The following is a 19,283-nucleotide window of genomic DNA, read 5'->3' on the forward strand; positions in this document are numbered from 1 at the left end:
AAGTCGCCTGCAGATGGCGAAACTCGTTGAATACATTCAAATATTCCTGTATTTAGGCTCTCCGATACATGCATTGAAAACTCAGCATATAACTAGCGGCAAATCGAGCGGGTTTCAAAAAATAAAAAAAAACCTATCTCCAACTTCAATCATTTTCCGTCAACTTTTGTAAAATTTGGTTTAGAGACAAATCGATTTCGATGTGCCATTTTTCGTTCATCATACGCAAGGCATTCCAAATCACAGTCTTGAGCTTTGGCCCTAAAACTACGTTAAGTGCAAGTTTGGGAGTTGGTCATAGATAGGTTGGAGGGTATGGCCAGAATATTAAATAAATGCTTGCTGGAGAACCTTTCGATGTCTTGACACCACAGAAGTTTATCTGGGCCCTTTGGCCTTCATATTTTTTCTCTATAGCACTCGACGACTGCTGCTGGCGATTCGGTAGAGGCACCTAATACAATACCTGCATGCCAGGTTCAATTCCTGGTTTGATAAATGTTCAAACAAGTTTTGAAGTGAAACTTCTTTAGCGGCGGTTGGTTGGGAGTAAATTGGCAATTCAACGGAAATTGCACACGGAAATGGTCCAACGGAAATGGTTGGGGCTGAAACAAGTGCTTGTTGTGTGTATTATATTAATTAACATGGTATTAATTTAACAAAAATTTGCTAATAAGACGTTAAAGAATAACTCTTAGAAAAAGACCAATACAAGAATGAAAGTAAAGGTGGGTACGTACAAAGATAAAGAAAAGGATAAAGGCAAAGGTAAAAATAAAAACAAAAACAAAGATGCGTAAAGATAAAGGCAAAAATGAAGACCAAGGTAAATTAAAACACTTTACTTATATATATGTATATAGGGGCAAAGGTGAAAGGGAATATGTAGATGGAGAAAATGATAAACACAAAAGTAAACATAAAGATGAGGATGAGGATAAAACCCGATAAAAGTAAAAACGAAGATAGGGGAAGAAAGATTAAAATAAAGGTAATTAAAGAGGAAAGGATATAGAGAGGGATACAGAGATTCAATCTGGGAACTATTTGGGGATTTTAGAAATTTTCGGGATTGTCGAGACTTATCGATAAAATAATCGATATCTTTATCGGTTTTGTTATCGATATTTTTATCGAAATTTTTGTGGATAAAGTTATAAATTTCGCTATCGATATTTTCGGAACTTATCGATATAATAATCAATTTTGTTATCGATTTTGTAATCGATATTTTTAACTATTCTGTTAGCGATATTTTTTATCGAGTTTGTCATCGATATTTATCGATTTTGTTATCTATATTTATTGATATTTTTCGATTTTGTTATAGATATTTATTGATTTTCTTATGGATATTTATCGATTTTGTTATCGTTATTTATCGATTTTGTTCTTGATATTTATCGATTTTGTTATCGATATTTATCGATTTTGTTATCTACATAAATCGATATTTTTCGATTTTGTTATCGATATTTATTAATTTTCTTATCGATATTTATCGATTTTGTTATCGATATTTATGTACTTTGTTATTTTTTTCGATTTTGTTATCTATATTTATCGATAATTATCGATTTTGTTATCAATATTTATCGATTTTTTATAGATATTTAACGGTTTTGTTATTTATTGATTTTGTTATCGATATTTTTATCGATTTCCAGTCCATTTTGCTACCAATGGTATTATCGATGTTGCTATATCTCGAATGTTTCTCGAATTTGTCATCGATTTTATTATCGATATTTCTATCTGTTTGGTTAGCGATACTTTGTTGGACCGTATTATCGGTTTTGTTATCAATAGAGTATAACGATAAAAATGAAGATAATGGAAAAACAGAATAACATGAAAAAAGAGAAAAAATATAACCTTAAGCAAAAGCAGATGTGTGTATGTATACATACATAGGTTGTGAGACAACATAGATAGGTAACGTAAGTTTCACTTCCCCAGTGTGGCCCAGGCGCACTTACTTTATTTTTTTATTAGCCGTCGCACCAGGCACACAAAGTCAACTCTTCGGAGTGTTTTCTGCCTTAATTAACCTTGTCGTTAAAATGAATCACCGTTTGAGAATGCGTGGTTAAAACTGTAGGCCCTTCTAAAACACCAAAGATTGCCACAAAAGCTAGACCAAAAGCTAAGCAAAAATGTTAGCTTGAAAAGACTTTTGTCTTGTTTATCTTCCTTCTCTTTTTGGAAGTTACTAAGTTTTTTAGTCAACATCTTAAAGCTGTGTTGTCGATTCAACCTACGAGTACTTTTTATGAAGGACATCTTAGAGAGCTCCCATCGATGTCCCACAAAAAAAAAATCGGAAAGTGTCAGCGGCTAAGTCAGCGTACTCAGTTATAGGATCTATAGTTAGATCACCAAAATATTTGAAAGCTCCATCCAATATCACTGTCGACGTAAGAACTCTGCAAACGTAACGTGCCATATAGTAAGTGACGGAGTATTGTCCATAGTCTACTTTAGGGCTGCTGTTGTACTAGCTTAAATATTTCTGAAAATCACAAGTACGTTGAAAACACTGTAGCCACAAACAGCAAGAATTTTCTGACTCGCACGCAGTCTTATGCCGAATTTCCACTAGACACTGAAATGACAAAAAATGTATGCCATTTAAAAAAAAATGCCATGTTTAAATGAACTTAATGACTATTTGTTAACGTAATGACACGTAATGCCCAACTTTGTCAGTTATCATTTTTGCCATTTAATGCCTAGTGGAAATCCAGCATTAGTGTAAATTTGAGTTCATCCACCTTTGTGGCGATCTCATTAGTTTTTACGAAAAAATATTCCAGGTTTCTGTGCACCCATATAAAACCTATAGAAAGCCTGCCGGAAAACATTTTTAGTGCATTCTATACGTGTTATGTCAACGAGAACACAATAAAAGCTCTCTCTCATCTAGACTGGTAATGCTCATAGGCTATGCTCGAAACTCGTAGCATTTTCGAACTTTTACACAAGTTTAAAATTTTGGGTTTATGCAAAAGCACTATCCGTCCAATGGAGATCTTTAGAAAGTAAGAATGTTTAGTGCTTTGTCTACATTTTATGTCCATGCAAACAAAGTAAAAGCTCCCTGTGATCATCACTGAAATAAAAAATGAGCGATTATTCTCCCGAAAAATCTTAAAAATAAACCGAAAAACTACGAAGTCATTAACCTTATTAATGCATAAAAAACAAAAAGCAAAAATAATTGATATTTCTTGCTCAAAATAATAGAAATATAATACCGTGCGATAGTAAATTTTACACACAAAAAAATTAATGTATTCGCGAAACTATGGGTAAATTATAGTAAAACTGCGAACTTAGTTTTTCTCTCTGACGTCAGGATTTTTTAATATGATTATTATTTAAAAATGATTATTTCAAAAAATTATTTAAAAAAATTCCGTGCAATGTAGGATAACAATAAGGGTATCATAGACAAGAAAACATCTTGTAGAATTGTAACAGAAAAGATTTGTTGGTCCATAAGGACGTACGGGTATGGAAAATGTCCTGTACAAGTTTTGTCCTTAAATATCCTTGAAAATTTGCATAATTTATTAACTTTAAAATATAAAATTTATTAAATGCGAATTTTCAATACCTATTCGTCCCTGTAACCAAAAAACTTTATTGTTTTTAAAGTCTACAAAATTTTCTTTCTCATTTGGTACCCTATCGTTATTCTACATTGCATTGTACTCAGAACATTAAAATTTCATTCGTCTCTCTACTGTATCTTTAAGTTTTTAAGTTTTTAAAACCTAAAAAAAAACGCTCCTGATTCATAGTTAGTTACAATTTCTCTCAGTGTACGTACACAACGCTCAAGAATTAGATGCAGATACTCCATCATCTGTACGAAATAAAGTAAAATCCGACGTCCAAGTTGAATGGCAAACAAACCGATAAGATTGCTACAATGAGGCGCAGCAACAACAAAAAGGGCATAAAGAAAGGATATCTATACCAAAAAGGTCGAATTCGAAATAAGTCAAGAAACAGCAACAACAACTACCTTCTGCGAGTGGCAAAGCAGCTAGCCAAAAAGCAAAGCACTAGCGCAGCTAAAATGAAAAAAAAATTGGCTAAAATGCAACGAGTTAAGTGATTCTACAGTGGTAGCAGAAGAGTAACGAGTGAATCAATCGCATCCAAATACATTTAACGAATGCAGAGAAAAATCAGCGAGCACCAAACAACGAGTAGCGAATACGAGAAGAGCTTGAATGCTGTGGGATGGTGATGCTGCTGCAACAGCAACGAATAAGCTGAGTCGATGATTTTTAAGGAGAGGAGAATAGGCACGCACACACACGCACATATTCGTATATTGCAAGCTATGTCGGAATTGAAAATTAACTTTGTACATATGTATGTGTGTGGATTGGAACTTTTGTTGACGTTTCAAAGAGTCAGTCAGTACTTTGTTATGCATTCGCTTTTCGATAATATTTTTCCACTTTTCTGACTGCCATTAGAGTTTGGTATTTAGACTGCTCACAGTTTAAAGTAACAAAAATGCAATGCATTGCACACAAATACAGAGGCATGTGCGCAATCTCAGCAGCATTCTTTGTACTGACTGAGTGACTGCAACACTCGCTGGCCGCATCTAATTGTTTATGTGTATGTGTGTGCACATTTGTGTAAGTTGCATACATACATGCGTGTTTACATGTATGCATTCCCAGGAGTGCATTTGTGGCAGCAGTGCCATGGCAACAATGCTGTGTTGCAGCTCTCAGCTGGAACTATTTTTCGGCCAGTAAAATTATCTATGTGCTGTGCTGTGCTGTGCGCCACCTTTCTACCCACTAACTAAAACTGAATTGGCATCAGTGGCGGCGGGCGCATTCCGATTTCAAATTGGAAAAGCAATGAGCCATGAAAATGAAGTAAGATTTTATGGTTTTGGAAATTGTGGTATTTGATGTAGCAATTTTATAGGTTACAAATGAATTGCGCTTTCATGGTGTTGAAAAAAAGTTATTTTAGTGGGATGGGTATAGTAGAAATCAAATAAGATATAAGAATATAGAAAATAGCTTAGTTTAGAAATAAACGAATTTAGTGTATAGTACCCGGCATAATGATAGGCTATATACCCTATATAGATAAGCTTTGGCTATTAATTTTTTTTTCTAACTAATTTTAACTATTTTTTATAAAAATATAGCTCATTATGCCTAATTTAGTTCATTTGCAATTATTATAGTTCATTAACAAAAACCATGTGTGTAAATTAGGGTGCGCCTAATTTTTATAGAACATAGAAAATAACTTTGTCTAGGGATAAACGAAATAAGTATATAGGGCCCGGCATAATGATAGGCTCACCCTATATAGATAAGCTTTGGCTATTTATTTTTATTTATTTTTTTCAAACAGATATTAATTATTTTTTATAAAAATATAGCGCATTACTAAGTAATGTATAATGTATAACAATTATTATAGTTCATTAACAAAGCAAGATTCCCCTTCGATAGGTTCAAAGACTCTATAACTTCCAAACCTGACGAGTTATAAAATCGGCGTGGCCGTATTTAAGATCAGCGTGCAAAAATCCATTAATTGATTTGAAACAGATAAGCTCTTTTGACTCAATTATAGGCTAATTTTCCAATTTTATATAAAATTTAGTGGATTAGCGATTCCGATTTTGAAAATATTTCGCAGAGTACTTTTTGTGACCAAATGAATCTATCTATCTTGCCTTGTATGTAACAAAAAAATTTTCTCCATAAAAATAAGGCGTACACTAATGTACATGCTTGATGCGGAATAAAAAAAAAACAACAAAGATTGACCAAGGTATTGGTTTTATTAGGAAGAAAATGCGAACTTTTTTAATGGAAAACAGTACGAAACACCAAAGATCAATCGTAGTTTTGTAGCCACTTCAAACTTGCACTTTATTATATAAAGGTGAGTGTGTTATAAAATGCATACCCAAAAATTGTGCAACTTTTCAGGGACCGACAAGAAAAGGTTTTATCGAAACCAAATGTCGTTTTCGTAGTTTTGCTTCCAAGAATGCTTCAAAACCAAAACCATCATGAGAACGAAAGTGTCGAGAAAGTTCTCAATGGAAATTATATAAGAAGAAAACTGTGTGGAACGTTCCCAAAGAGAACAAATCGCGAACAATACCTTCAGGAACATTTCAAAGATAACAAAATGGGAACAAAAGTTTCCGGAACCTTTTGGTAAAGAACTTAACGCGAACAAAAGTTTAAGGAACTTTCTCACGAATGACAATTTGGGAACTAAAGTCTCAGGAACTTTCTGATAGAGAAAAAATCGGGAACAACTATTTGCGAAGAATGGAAGCGAAGCATATTCAAATTAATTATGCAAATAAGTCAACGAAAGACTTAAGACACGAATTTTGCTTACACAGAAAATGAAAAATTGTTCCAAAAATGTACAGTTCATCCCAATGAAAAACGATCTGGAAGTTGAAATGATCGTGGTTCTCACTGAAATGATTTTTCTTCCCAATACGCAGACGACGCTCTCATTCTTAACGCTAAGTTTTCGAAACTTTTGTTCTGTAGCAGAACGTTCCCCAGACTTTTGTTCCTATTAGACCCTCCTTGAAAACGTTCTCGATACTTTCGTTCTCATTTGGTTCTCATTGGACACGTTCCCGAAAGTTTCGTTTTCATTATATTCTTCTTGCGAGCGTTTTTGAGAGTTTTGTTCGCATTTTGCTCTCAAAACTTTTGTTCCCGGTTGGTTCTTTTGTGGGAACATTCTTGACATTACATTTTGTTCTCATGCAGAGCTAAACCAAAGCTGGATCGCGTCATTCGTTATTGAATGATCACTCGTTTTGAATTAAATGGAATAAGATTATAGTTATTTTATCCCCTATACAAGCTGAATTAAGCAATCTCACTCGTTATCGTATGTCGTGATTTCAACATTTAAGTTTCGATTCGAGCTACATACACACTAAGAATGTTCGATATCGAATGCCGCGATTCGCACCCAGGTTTTCGCAGATCTGTCTCCTTCAAAGTCTCGAAAATACATTCTAAAGACCTATCAAAGCCATCAATGTTTTTATTGTAGACTTGTAGATTTGAATTTGTAAGAACCTCGTTACAACGTTTGCATTTCTTAGTTTATTGACAAAGCTCATTTGGATAAGCATAGGTAAACAAAGAGGTCACCTTGTCGAAAGTAGATTACGGGGGTCAGATCGACGTGAATTCAAATCTTTCGCGCCCTACGCAAGTATCTCTTGAATCGCCACTGTAGTCATTATTAGTTAAAAGCAACAACAATTTTTTCACTGACTTTTTAACTACAACACTTAGGCTTACTATCCCTAACAACACGCACATACACGCATTTAGATTTCTAGCGCACACTAACTACTTATGCGTGTATGCATGTATGTATGTACATTAGGTGTATGACTTTTTTCTAAAACTAAATATATCTATGAAGAGAGGAAGAGGAATGACGAAAAGCCAAAAATAAAAGTTTTTTCAAAATTTAGTTAAAAAAACTTTGTATTGAAAAAGTGATATTTTCATACATCAATATGTGGTACTAGAAAATCCCATAATATGTATATGGATAATCAAAGTTGACAGAATAATAAAAAAAAATTTAGAGACCAATTTTTGATCGTAGTCATATGTAAGTCGGTTGACATTAAATATTTTCCAGCACATTTGTTTTTTCGGAATTTCCACCAACAATTTTTCTTAACAAATTTTGACAAAGCCGTGGTTCAATTGGAAAAAGTCCTTTGCCTAATGTGCAAATGTACGTGATCACCATAGGATCGTTGCGTTGCAATAAAATTTACACTGTTTTTTTGATGTTGTTGCTGACTGTTAGTAAATATTGGATTATCATCTACACCAGCGCAGTACGCACCTATGCACATATGTATGTATATACTTGCATGAATGCATACATATGTATGCAGTGCTAACGCTGCTGACGCTGCTGCGCTGCCATCACCAAAGCGTTTCGATATGAATCGAATTTGAAATTGAATGTCGGTACTTTTGTTAGTTGAGCGAAGTTAAAATTTGAGGGAGTGCTGGGATTGTTATTATATCTTGAAGAAGTACTGTGGGCCGGGTTGAGAAAATATGCTAAGGAAATTAATGAATTTTAAGTACTAAGCTTTTATTAGTTTTGCTTTGATATTGGCGGAATTAGAACTTAAAAAAAGAAAATTTATGTTCACATTTATTATAATTTCGGAAGATTTTGAAAACTTTTGAGAAAATACTCGAAATTCGTTAAATAATGTCGAGACTGAGAGAAAAAGCCTAAAACTTGTGATTCTCTTCTGCACTGTTTTTCATTCAATTTTGCAAATTCGACTCCAATCCAGTTTGCGTTTTATTTTTTGGGCGACTTTACAAGTTTTTTTTTTTGAGATCTTTGGGTTTCTCTTGGCATTTTTTCGCGTTGATAAAAAAGTGATTCGTAATTTCTTGCTTTTTTACTACTTTTTGAAAAAAATTTTGGTATTCTTGAGGAATTTGTCCTTCTGACTCCTTCGGGATTTTGGTGTTTATTAAAAAATGATTCGTAATTTTTTCGGCATTTTATGACTTTTCGAAAGATTATTACGGTATTTTTACAATTATTCGGATTTTTTTTTTGAGGTTTGGAACTGTCTAAAAATTTTAACATGATTTTACGTATCGATAAAAAATAGTTCGTAATTTGTCGCATTTTTAAGATTTTTCGAAAAAATTTTGTGATTCTCAAGGAATTTTATCAGAATTCCTTAATATTTTTGTGTTTATAAAAAGTTATTTTTTAAATGTTTCTAGAAGTTTTTGGGACTGTCTAGAAATTTTAATGGGATTTTTTGTGTCGATAAAAAATATTCCTGAGTCATCGTTTTTTTAGCTTTTCGAAAGAATTTTTGCATTCTTGAGGAATTTTATCTGGATTCCAGCGGAATTTTTGTGTTTATAAAAAAGGGTTCTGGGGTTATCGGTTTTAACGATTTTTCGAAACTTTTTTCGGTACTGTCTAGGAATTTCTAACGCGATTTTTTTTCTTTTGTTAAGAAATTATTTCGTTTTTATGAGTTTAAGAAAAATTTCAATATTCTCGAGACCCTTTTTTATCGGGGTTACTTCAGGCTTTTTGTGTTTAAAAAATTATGAGAGATTTTTGGTTTTTTACGACTTTTCGAACTTTTTGTTTTTTTTACGATTTTTCAGTATTTTTTTTTTGCAGCTTTGGGACTCAGGCTTTTTGTGCTTAAAAATTAAGAGAGATTTTTCGTTGTTTACGACTTTTCGAGCTTTTTGTTATTTTTACGATTTTTCAGTATTTTTATTGGCAGTTTTGGGACTATCTAGAAATTTCGTGTTGATACAAACTATATGTACTTTTCAAATTTTCTCAAAATTTTAGTTTGTAGTCTTTGGGACTTTCTTGGACTGTAGCGGGATTTTTTTTTTTTATCTTTCGGGCGTTTTACGACTTCTCAAGAATTTTTCGGGATTCAGGGACTTTTACTGAGCTAGGAAATTTTCGTTTGGTAAAAAATGAGTTTTTAGTTTTTTGAAACTTTTCAAATTTTTCCCGAAGTCGTTAAAAATTTTTTTCAAGATTTTCGTGGCGATAAAAAATTAATTATTATACCTCGGATTTTGAAAACCTTTCTTCAATCCCTCTGGAAGTTTCACAAGGATTTTTCATTTGTGTTTTTGAAAAATTTTCGCTGTTTCTGGGATTTCGCTCAAACAATTTCAGCGAATTTTGGCTTAAGTCGTACATAGGCATTAAAAGTCTTTAGGTCAACAAAATTGCATGCAGCCGTCATCCACTGTGCGCGCACAACTCAATAACCCAGCACCCGAACAAGCGAAGCAATCAACCGATTGAGGGACCAAAGCCACAGCGCGTTTGTGGCTTGAATCTTTCGTTTGGCTGGCACGCTCATTCACACAAACATGTAAGCGCTAGGAGGCCGCCTGTTGCGCGCGCGCGCTAGCCACTACCACCGCGGCCTAGCCGTCAACACCGCGCACCGCTTCCACTATTCAACTGCAATAATTCCATACACAAAGGCGCAATAAAAACAATCGACGATTTTATTACACACACACACACGCGAATACACTGATGCAAGCATACAAAGCGACATAATAAACGAAAAGAGCAGCAGCGAATTCATGTGCTTATGCGCGCCTACTTTTGTATGTGTGCGCCTGAGCAGCATGCGCTTGTGTGCGGCACAGAGATGACACCATAAAAAGCAATTTACCTTTTGAGATACCTTCCACAAGGCATGCAAAGGCTCTCACGCACCCACACAGTTGCACCAGTTTGAAATAGTACACCTCTACAGGTGTTTGAATGCTCATTTCGTGCGCGCACACAAGCGCACGCGCGCGCACACAAGCGCACGCGCGCGCGCTCTCTCCCTTTTTAAGCGCTCAGCCGTTCCTCATCTCATTCGTACACTTGTAGTAGGTTGTGGGTATACTACGTATACAGGTAAGTAAGTAGCGGTGCGCGGCACAGGTAGCTAAGGTGGGTATGTAATGCCAAGGCATTTTTTGGTACTGTCGATCATTGCTGAGTAAGACGCGCGCGTACTGAGATTACCAGCGCCATCATAGCTTGCATCTATTTACATATGTATGCATGTGGTGGACTCTGCTGTGTGAGCCATCGAAATATGTATGTATGTACTTTCATACGCTCACTCAATCGCTTTTGTCGTTTCGCAGTTCGTTGGCTCGCTGCTTTGGTGTTGTCTCCGCTTTCTTGCTAGCTTCGTGTCCACTAGCGCGCATTCGCTCGTTTGTTGCCTCATTCGCTCGTTTGTGGTTTGTACACCTTTTGGGCACCAACCGCACCACCACTCCACTCCAACACACTCCACATCACAGCACACAAAATAATAGTCGAGTTCGAGACGAAATTTTTTGTTTTAGCCAAGAAAAAGGTGCAGAAGAATTTTTGTTTAAATAAAAATATATATGTACAAAACTTAAATAATTTTGTGCAAAATACGCCACGCGTTTAAGCGCCGCTGCTGTGCGCGTCCTACAAGTGAAAAATACCAAAAAAAAAATATTACTATTTGCCAGCAGCGAAAAAAATAAAACAAACGAAATAAAATGAAAATAAAATACCTGTGTTAATATGTGCATAAAATACCTACATAAATTTGCTGCTGTGCGAAAATTATTTGCACAAAGTGTTAAAAACAAGCTGTGTACTGTGATTTAAAGAAAAAATGTATAATTAAAATAAAGCATTCGCAATCGATTTGATAGCCGATAGCCCATTGCAGAAGGCGCGCGTGGCTGCCACACATTCGAAAGAAAAATACAAGAAGAAAAAATAACAAAATTTATATGCACATACATACATACGTCTAAATAGTAATGTATCTGTGTACAACGTTTTGCTTGCTATTGTTGTCGTTGTTGTTATTGTGCGCGCCAGTGCAAATTCGCTAGCAACGGAATGCCAACAGTGGTTTGTGTAAAAGACGCGCGGCGCGCGCTTCTCGTCTCTGTCAATTTCAACATCGTTGTGTTGGTGCTGTTGCAGTGATGTGAGTTGTTGATGCGAACCTTTTGCGAAGGTGTGCGCGTATATGTGCGCAGTTTTTATATTGCCCGTATGCGTGTTTTTACGTACATATTTGTAAACCCCATATGAGTTGGCTGTGTGCGCGCCCGCGCGCGTGTATCTGTGTGTGTGTGTGTGTACATTTGTTGGAGCGCTGCTGGGAAAAAGTGTTAATTAGCAAAGACGCGCTTTTTTCTCTTACTCCGATCACAAACAATCAATTCGAAATTAAAAATCGAATAAAACAACTAAACCAACAACCAGCGAAAGGCAACGGAGAAAAGCAAAGTCTATAAAAATGTAATCATTAACAATTCGAGAGACTCGCCAAAAGTTAAAGAAATTTCAGAAATGCCATGAACTGCTGACTAAGCGCCAAATTTTACCATCTTCTGTGCGATTCTACAAGCTTAGCTGGCAGTCGATGAAAAAAAAAAAAAAAAATTGTATCAACAATCTTTTGTTAAGCAGAAAGAGTAAAAAATTGAGAAAAAATATGAAAAAATTCCCTCACTTGGTTCCCACATTCCTAAGCTTTTGATTACGCTCGTGTGAAATTTTCTCATTCATTACTTTTTTCTTTAATGTATTGTCATTTAAATGGTAAATTTCATTTGTCGTAAGCGTAAATTTTTATTAAGTGTTTTTGGCCCAGCTATTATACCGTTAAGTTTGTGTTTAAGTCATTGAAGTCTTTTGGGTTTTCAACAACGAAAAGCAAACACAGTGATGCTAAAAAAATTTTTAAATAATAATTAAAAATATAATATAATTATTAGGGTGTTCCTTAAAATATCAACATCTAATTTTTTTTTTCATGGGTCACTTTTGTTTGATTTTATGTACAAAATAAACTCATACACGCAAACTTCCGATTAAAAAAAAAAAAAAATCGTCAAAACTTTTACTTGTAATCTGCAATTTTTTTAACTTATTGACCGCTGAGTTATACTAGCTGGACAAAGTAATATTTTCGTCGAACTTTTGCGACAAAAAAATAAAATTTATTCAAACCTTAGTAATGACGCCATTTTTTTTTTAATTTTAAAATTTTCTTGCAGATCTCGGTTTTGTACGTAGAACATCCCTTAGGTGCCCCATGATGTTGATATATTAAGGAGCACCTTAATAATTATATGTAAACCCTAATGCCGAATTTCCATTAGGCATTAAAATAACAAAAAAAAGTATGCCATTTAAAAATTGCAATGTGGAAACAGTGATGTTCTGATTTTTAATCAGAAAATTCCGAATTTTTTTATTGAAATGGCTGATATAACAATGCTGATGTTTCCTTCATAGTTTTCATATAAAATATTCAGTATTTTTTTTAACTATAATAATAACCATAATTATTTACAAAATCGTGCCGATTTCAAATTGCGCGACTTACAGAACATGCCTGAATGACTATTTTTATAAACATAATAGCGCGGGTATTCTTTAATGCCCAAAACTGTCATTAAAAATTTTGAAATTCAATGCCTGGCGGATTATCAATTTAGCAATAAAAAGCAAAAAATTCAAAACAACAGAAACCTGTTTTTTTGCCTCCATTGGAGTTAGTGATGCACTGTTTAACGGTTTAAAAGCATAAACAGACGGCAGCGTTCATCCGGATCAACGCGGGAATTAACTGCAGTTGAACCGGATTAAGTCCGAGTTCATCCGGATCAACGCTGCCGTCTGTTTAAGCTTTAACACTCCCACTAAGGTGTTTAACGCCTTGCTGAACGTAATGCCCAAGTTACACTAAGCATTGAAATGATAAAAAATCTGAAAAAAAAATGTATTATACAAAAATTCAAATTATTAATTACTTGTGTTAGATTCTCTATGCAACCCTACTAGGTATGTTTAATTTTAACTTTGAGGTATGTTTGTTGAACAAAGAACCATCACCTGTTTGCTTCCGATTTTTTACATCTGATATTCCATCAGGGATGGAAAATTGAATTATAGAATTGTACCTAATTTACGGCAGGTTTTATCTAAAAGTAGATAGATGTACATAAAAAGTCAATATGAATTTCTATATAAAGAAAATGCACTCACATAAAAAAAACTGACATTTTAAAAATAAATATTTTCCTCCTATCTGGCGAAACCAACTACAAATGCGTTACTTTGACCACCCTTCTTTATCATTTGTATGCCCCTGCACAAAGGAGGGAAGCTATTAGACCAGTTGCTCGAAATTTCAATAAAAATAAGAACTGATTTCCAAAAATTGTGTGTTTGTATCGAATGTGCTTTCAAACTAAATAAAGGTACGATTGTACCAACTTTCCCATCACTGTAGGTAATCCAGCAACTGATTTCGTATCGCTAATTACGCAGTTGACGTGTGTGTGAACACCAAACTCCATGCCGTAATTTAAAGCTTAATTGCCTTCGCTAAATGGCCTGTTTGAACATACCCCAAAAAAGCAGTAGGCACACTGCTCAGGAGTGTGACGTGTATAAGAGATGCCAGCAGCTGTGCTGAAAGCCAAGCGACAATTAGGCTCCTAAACTCACTGATGGTTCAATCAAAACTGATATGGGAGTGCCTGAACTGCTTTTCAATTGCATCGAAATATTTTCTACTTAGATTTGTGTTCATATAGGTACAACGCCTCAGTGCGTAGAACTGAATCGCTGACGAGTTGGCGAGAACTGCAGGGAGCAGGCGTCAACGCCCACCTGTGGTTAACACTCAACACGAAAACAAGATCGAAAGATATCGAATAACCCAACAAATCATAAACCTTATCGCCTTCAAAATTAATTTCAAGAGTTATCGTTTTTTTGTTTAAAGTTTTAAAGACCACATTTTAAAAAACTATGAATTTTTGGTATTCGAAACTAAAAATAAGTTAAATTTGCAGTATGTTAAATATGCATTATTCGGATATGTTAAATACGCAAAATCCGGATAGATCACCCCCTACATGATACTCTTATTTAAAATTCAGCCAAATTCACAAATTACTACTTAGTATATCCGAAATTATTAATTTTCTATGAATTAGGTAATGCTTTTGTGTGCCTTCAATTTCCGTTTGTCAAATAAATATTATTTCTTCAAATAAATAATCAAAATTTATTATTAGTCACGAGTTGCGATGACACCATTTCCAGAAATTAAAATATTATAACACTTTTATTAAAAAAGTAAAAAAAAAAATAAGTAAATAAACATTAATGAAAAATTTGGTAATTTCATAAAATTAGCACAACAATTCCGAACAACAAAAACAGCTGGCAAGAAACAAAACACCGACAAAGTTAATAAACTTGCAATAAAGCAACAACCACATTGACGCCATGGAGCTAAGACATCTATGTGGTTTACTAGCAACCGGTTTTTACTGTGAAAGAATGGAATAATAATACAAATCAGCAGGGCTAAAAGAAACGGCGAAAAAATGATTATGCAAAAAAAAAAAAACGAATGACGAAAAATTATAAACAATGATGGGAATATAAGTAAGTTTGTACAATTCCGCGCACAACTGTTTGCAGACCACAAAATATAAATGCAGAGCAGATTCTTGCAGCATAATTATAAATTACTAATTTAATGACGTTCTACGAAGAGTCAACACAATTGAAAATTATAAAATTTAAGTATTTTAATCGTTGGCAGATAACTGTGGGTATATTCTATACGTCTCTGTCATAGTGACTGTCCACGTTCACCCATACACATATTAATTGTATCTGTTAGAGATGAACCTGCCGCACTAATTGATCTCCAATTATACCCGTAAGAAATGCATCGAGACGAATTTTTTCTCCAATAATACGCGTATGAGACTAGTTGCAACTAATTAATGCCCAATTTCACCCGATCGCGCCTAATCCCAGAATACCCTTTTCAGAGATTCGTCCTATAATTTTTTGAAACAGATCTGTTATATCTTATGATATTAAAAAAAGTTGATTACCAAAAAATTTAAACAATTTTTTATTTTATTCTTGTTCATAAACCTATTCGTATTCGTATTTGTACTCGTATTCATATATGTACATATATATTAGTACTTGCACTCATATTCGACATTTTTTTTCGTATTCGCAGCTGTATCCATATTCGTATTCGTATTAGTATTCGTATTCGTACTCGCATTTTTGTTCATACTAGTATTCGTATTTTTACTCGCAATCGTAATCGTAATCGCAATCACATTCGTATTTTGCTTCGTGCTTATACTTATACTCGTAATTGTTTGTTCGTATTCGTATTCATATTAATGCTCGTATTTGAAATTGTACTAAAATTCATATTCATATTCGTATTCATATTCATATTTATACTCATACTCATAATCATATTCATATTCATATTCATATTCATATTCATATTCATATTCATATTCATATTCATATTCGTATTCGTATTCATATTCATATTCTTATTCGTATTCATATTCATATTTATACTCATACTCATATTCATATTCGTATTCATATTCATATTAATATTCATACTCATATTAATATTCATACTCATATTAATATCCATACTCATATTAATATTCATACTCATATTCATATTCATACTCATATTCATACTCATACTCATATTCATACTTATATTCATATTCGTATTCGAAATTGTACTAAAATTCATATTCATATTCGTATTCATATTCGTATTCATATTCATATTCATATGCATATTCATACTTATATTCATGTTCATCTTCGTATTCGGTTTCGTATTTGTGTTCATTTTCCTATTAGTACTACGACACGTATTGTCACTTGTATTCGTACTTTTACTCGTATTTATTCATATTATGATTCATATTTGTGCTCGTAATTGCATTTGTATTTATATTCATATTTGACAAAGACAGATCGTAATTTTACTCTGCCGAATTTCCTTTTTCTAAGTCAAGCAAAATATGAAACAACCCATAAAAGATTTTTTTTTTTCGGGTGCATATGTATGTAAGTTTGGTTCTTTGAATCGCACGTCTCTGCCTTATTTATATTGTTGCACTTCTAATGAAATTCGGCTACGATTACTTGCAGAAGGTCTCCTTCTTGAACGTTTAACTTCAACGCTCCCCAAGTATCACTTATCACTCATTCTCATCTCCCCGGCAATGTGTGTTTCTCAATATCATTAAGCCGTTCATTGTCATCGTCACAAGCGTCACTGCCCTCAACAAGTCATGGCTAACGCCGGTTCAACCATTTGATTATACAAATGATGAATGTTTATTTTATGTTTGATTTGTGATTTTGATGTTTTTTAAGGCTTGGAAAAAGTTCAAGTCACCGCTGAACTCTTACATCGTTACTCACATCTCCCCCACTTCAAAAATGAATAACTTCACCATAACACAAATAAAGGGGGGCATACAATGCTAAAAGTACTTGAAATGCATGCCCAAAAGTGGGAAATAAAAAATATTTTAGCGAAATAAGCATTAAAAGCAAATGCACACGAAGCGTAATCAAATAAAAATAATAAGGAAATTAATGGTAAAAATATATAAGGAAAATTAAATGAAATACTTGCACCGAAAGACCCAAGAAAAAGCAACGCAACGGCCAACACTCACCACACGGCAACGGCAACAGCAACAGTAACAAACACAAACAACTACCACGAAAATTGTGTTAACAATCAAAACAAAAAAAAAAAGACAAAAGATTTAAAGCGTCAATGTAGTCATTGGATTTGCTTGTTATTGTTGTTGGTTTTGAAACACTTTCTGGTGGCTGTAGTTAGTTGTCGTTGCGTTGTGCAACAAATATGGCGCGTGAATGCAAGCTTTGTTGGCCGCTTGTTGGAAGGCTTGTGCGCATGCGCGCATGTGTCTCCGCCAAGCCATTCAAAGTCTATGAAAACTACCGCGGCGAGGGATTTCAGGTGTAAGCGACTTATGTGGTTGCAAAAGTGACTTAAATTTTAGGTATTTAGAGGTTTAGAGGAAAAGCTATAAAGCAATGGCAATTACTCAAATTTCTTAAATTCTAATGATTTTATGACTTGGCTTTGAACGAACGGAAAACAGCCTTAACTGCGCAGCGCTCCTGCTAATATGTGCACAGGTTTGGTACACTCACACAAATACACAGGATTTTAATGCACAGATAAATTTTTTGTAATAACTTAAATTTATAGCAGTGCACTGTCGATGCAAAAGTTTCGACAATAAAACTAGACCAACTTGGAAAAAAATGTAAATAAAATGTTGTCAACAAATTTGAAAGTAAACCAACTGCTTGCATCAAAAAGTCGAAAAGTTGAACGTATTGAGAGCTTACCAATAGGCGCACAATACTAAAAGTGAGCAAAGTATATGCAAACAATCGCGCTTCAAAGTGTCAAAGTACTACACCGAAAGAAAATTGTTAAAAAAAAATAATCAGCCGGATGAGATTTTAAATTAAATCAAATCACATCAGTGAATTTAAGTGCCAATACTACTAAATAGAAATTTAATTTATTCGTAAATGTTAAAATACAACTCACGCACGTATGCCTCTATATATATAGATTCACACATACATACTTACTTACATATGCAAGTGCTGTAAAATCGCATTGAAAGCAAAAGTGCATAAAAAATATTAATATTTCCTTATGATTTTGTCATGAATCAGTACACTCCAGAAATATCAACTTATAAACCTAAAGCTAGACAAGCGATCGCGACAGCAACAATAACAAAAACAAAGAGCATCCAGAGCAATCGAGTAATCGATATCGACGAAATAGCCAATATATGTACAGCCTGAGATCGACGCGACGAAATGTATTTATTGGCAACCGTTTCCACAACTGCTGACCAACGATAGCAACATCAACAACAAGAGTAACAGGAACTGTAACTGAAACGGCAAAAAAAAAACGACTTCGATGTCAACCACATTTATGTGTCCAGCCACAGCTGTCTGTAACAAGTCGATTGCAGGTAAAGGCGTATTATGTAAGTAAGCGATTTTATTTTGATTTCTTATTGGCATGAAATTTAACGGGGTAAGAGTACGCGTATAATTAAAAAAATAATAATGATGATAAAATTATATTACAAAAATTTGTATAATATTAATTAAGGAATGTTGGAAGAAGAGCTTAAAGCATGAATATCATTAATGAAAAGAGCGAACTTTGGCCACACCTGGTCTTTGGGTGGCTGGGTAAAGGCTTTTAGCTTTGGAAATGTGGCGCTTAGGGCCTATTTCTGGTACCTATGCCGTACACAAATCAGCTGAACCAAGTTAAAATTAACGTGAAGAAGAAAGAAAATGTAACATTTACGCGAAGTTTACAGATTGAATCATGAATACAAATTATGCATACGGGACTATCATTGAATCAATCGGGTTTAGATTTTTGTGAAATCTACGTAAGGACGAACACGGAATTCGAATTGCTACAAATTGCGATCTGAGTATGATTTCCGATAAATTTATCAAAAAATATGAATAATCGGTACATATTTATCGGTATCATTATCGTTTTTATTATTAATATTTTAACGAAATATTTTAGATAATTTTTTTTTTGTGACATATTTATCGGAAATTAAATGATAAAATTTTCGAAATCGATACATTTATCGATAAGGCATATTAGTCGATAAGTATTTTATGGTACAGTGATTCAAACGTACAGTGATTCAAACAAGTGTTCCAATATTGATTTTTTTTTTAATATTCACAAT

At 34.0% G+C, this 19,283-nt stretch overlaps 1 protein-coding gene across 3 annotated transcripts in view; it reads left to right on the plus strand.

Annotated features, from left to right (window-relative positions):
- Nucleotides 1–10,758: 10,758 nt before the first annotated feature.
- Nucleotides 10,759–19,283, plus strand: part of LOC118742967 (POU domain, class 6, transcription factor 2-like) — a gene marked incomplete at its 3' end in the record, with an annotated part of 48,191 nt that continues 39,666 nt past the window's right edge. Inside the window, 2 exon segments of one of the 3 annotated variants that reach the window (XM_036475408.1) lie at nt 10,759–10,856; nt 17,738–18,545. 3 annotated transcript variants of the gene reach the window in all.

This window comes from Rhagoletis pomonella, unplaced genomic scaffold (genome assembly GCF_013731165.1).
Source record: "Rhagoletis pomonella isolate Grant_MI unplaced genomic scaffold, Rhpom_1.0 Rhpom_scaffold_00007, whole genome shotgun sequence".
NCBI classification, from domain to species: domain Eukaryota; kingdom Metazoa; phylum Arthropoda; class Insecta; order Diptera; family Tephritidae; genus Rhagoletis; species Rhagoletis pomonella.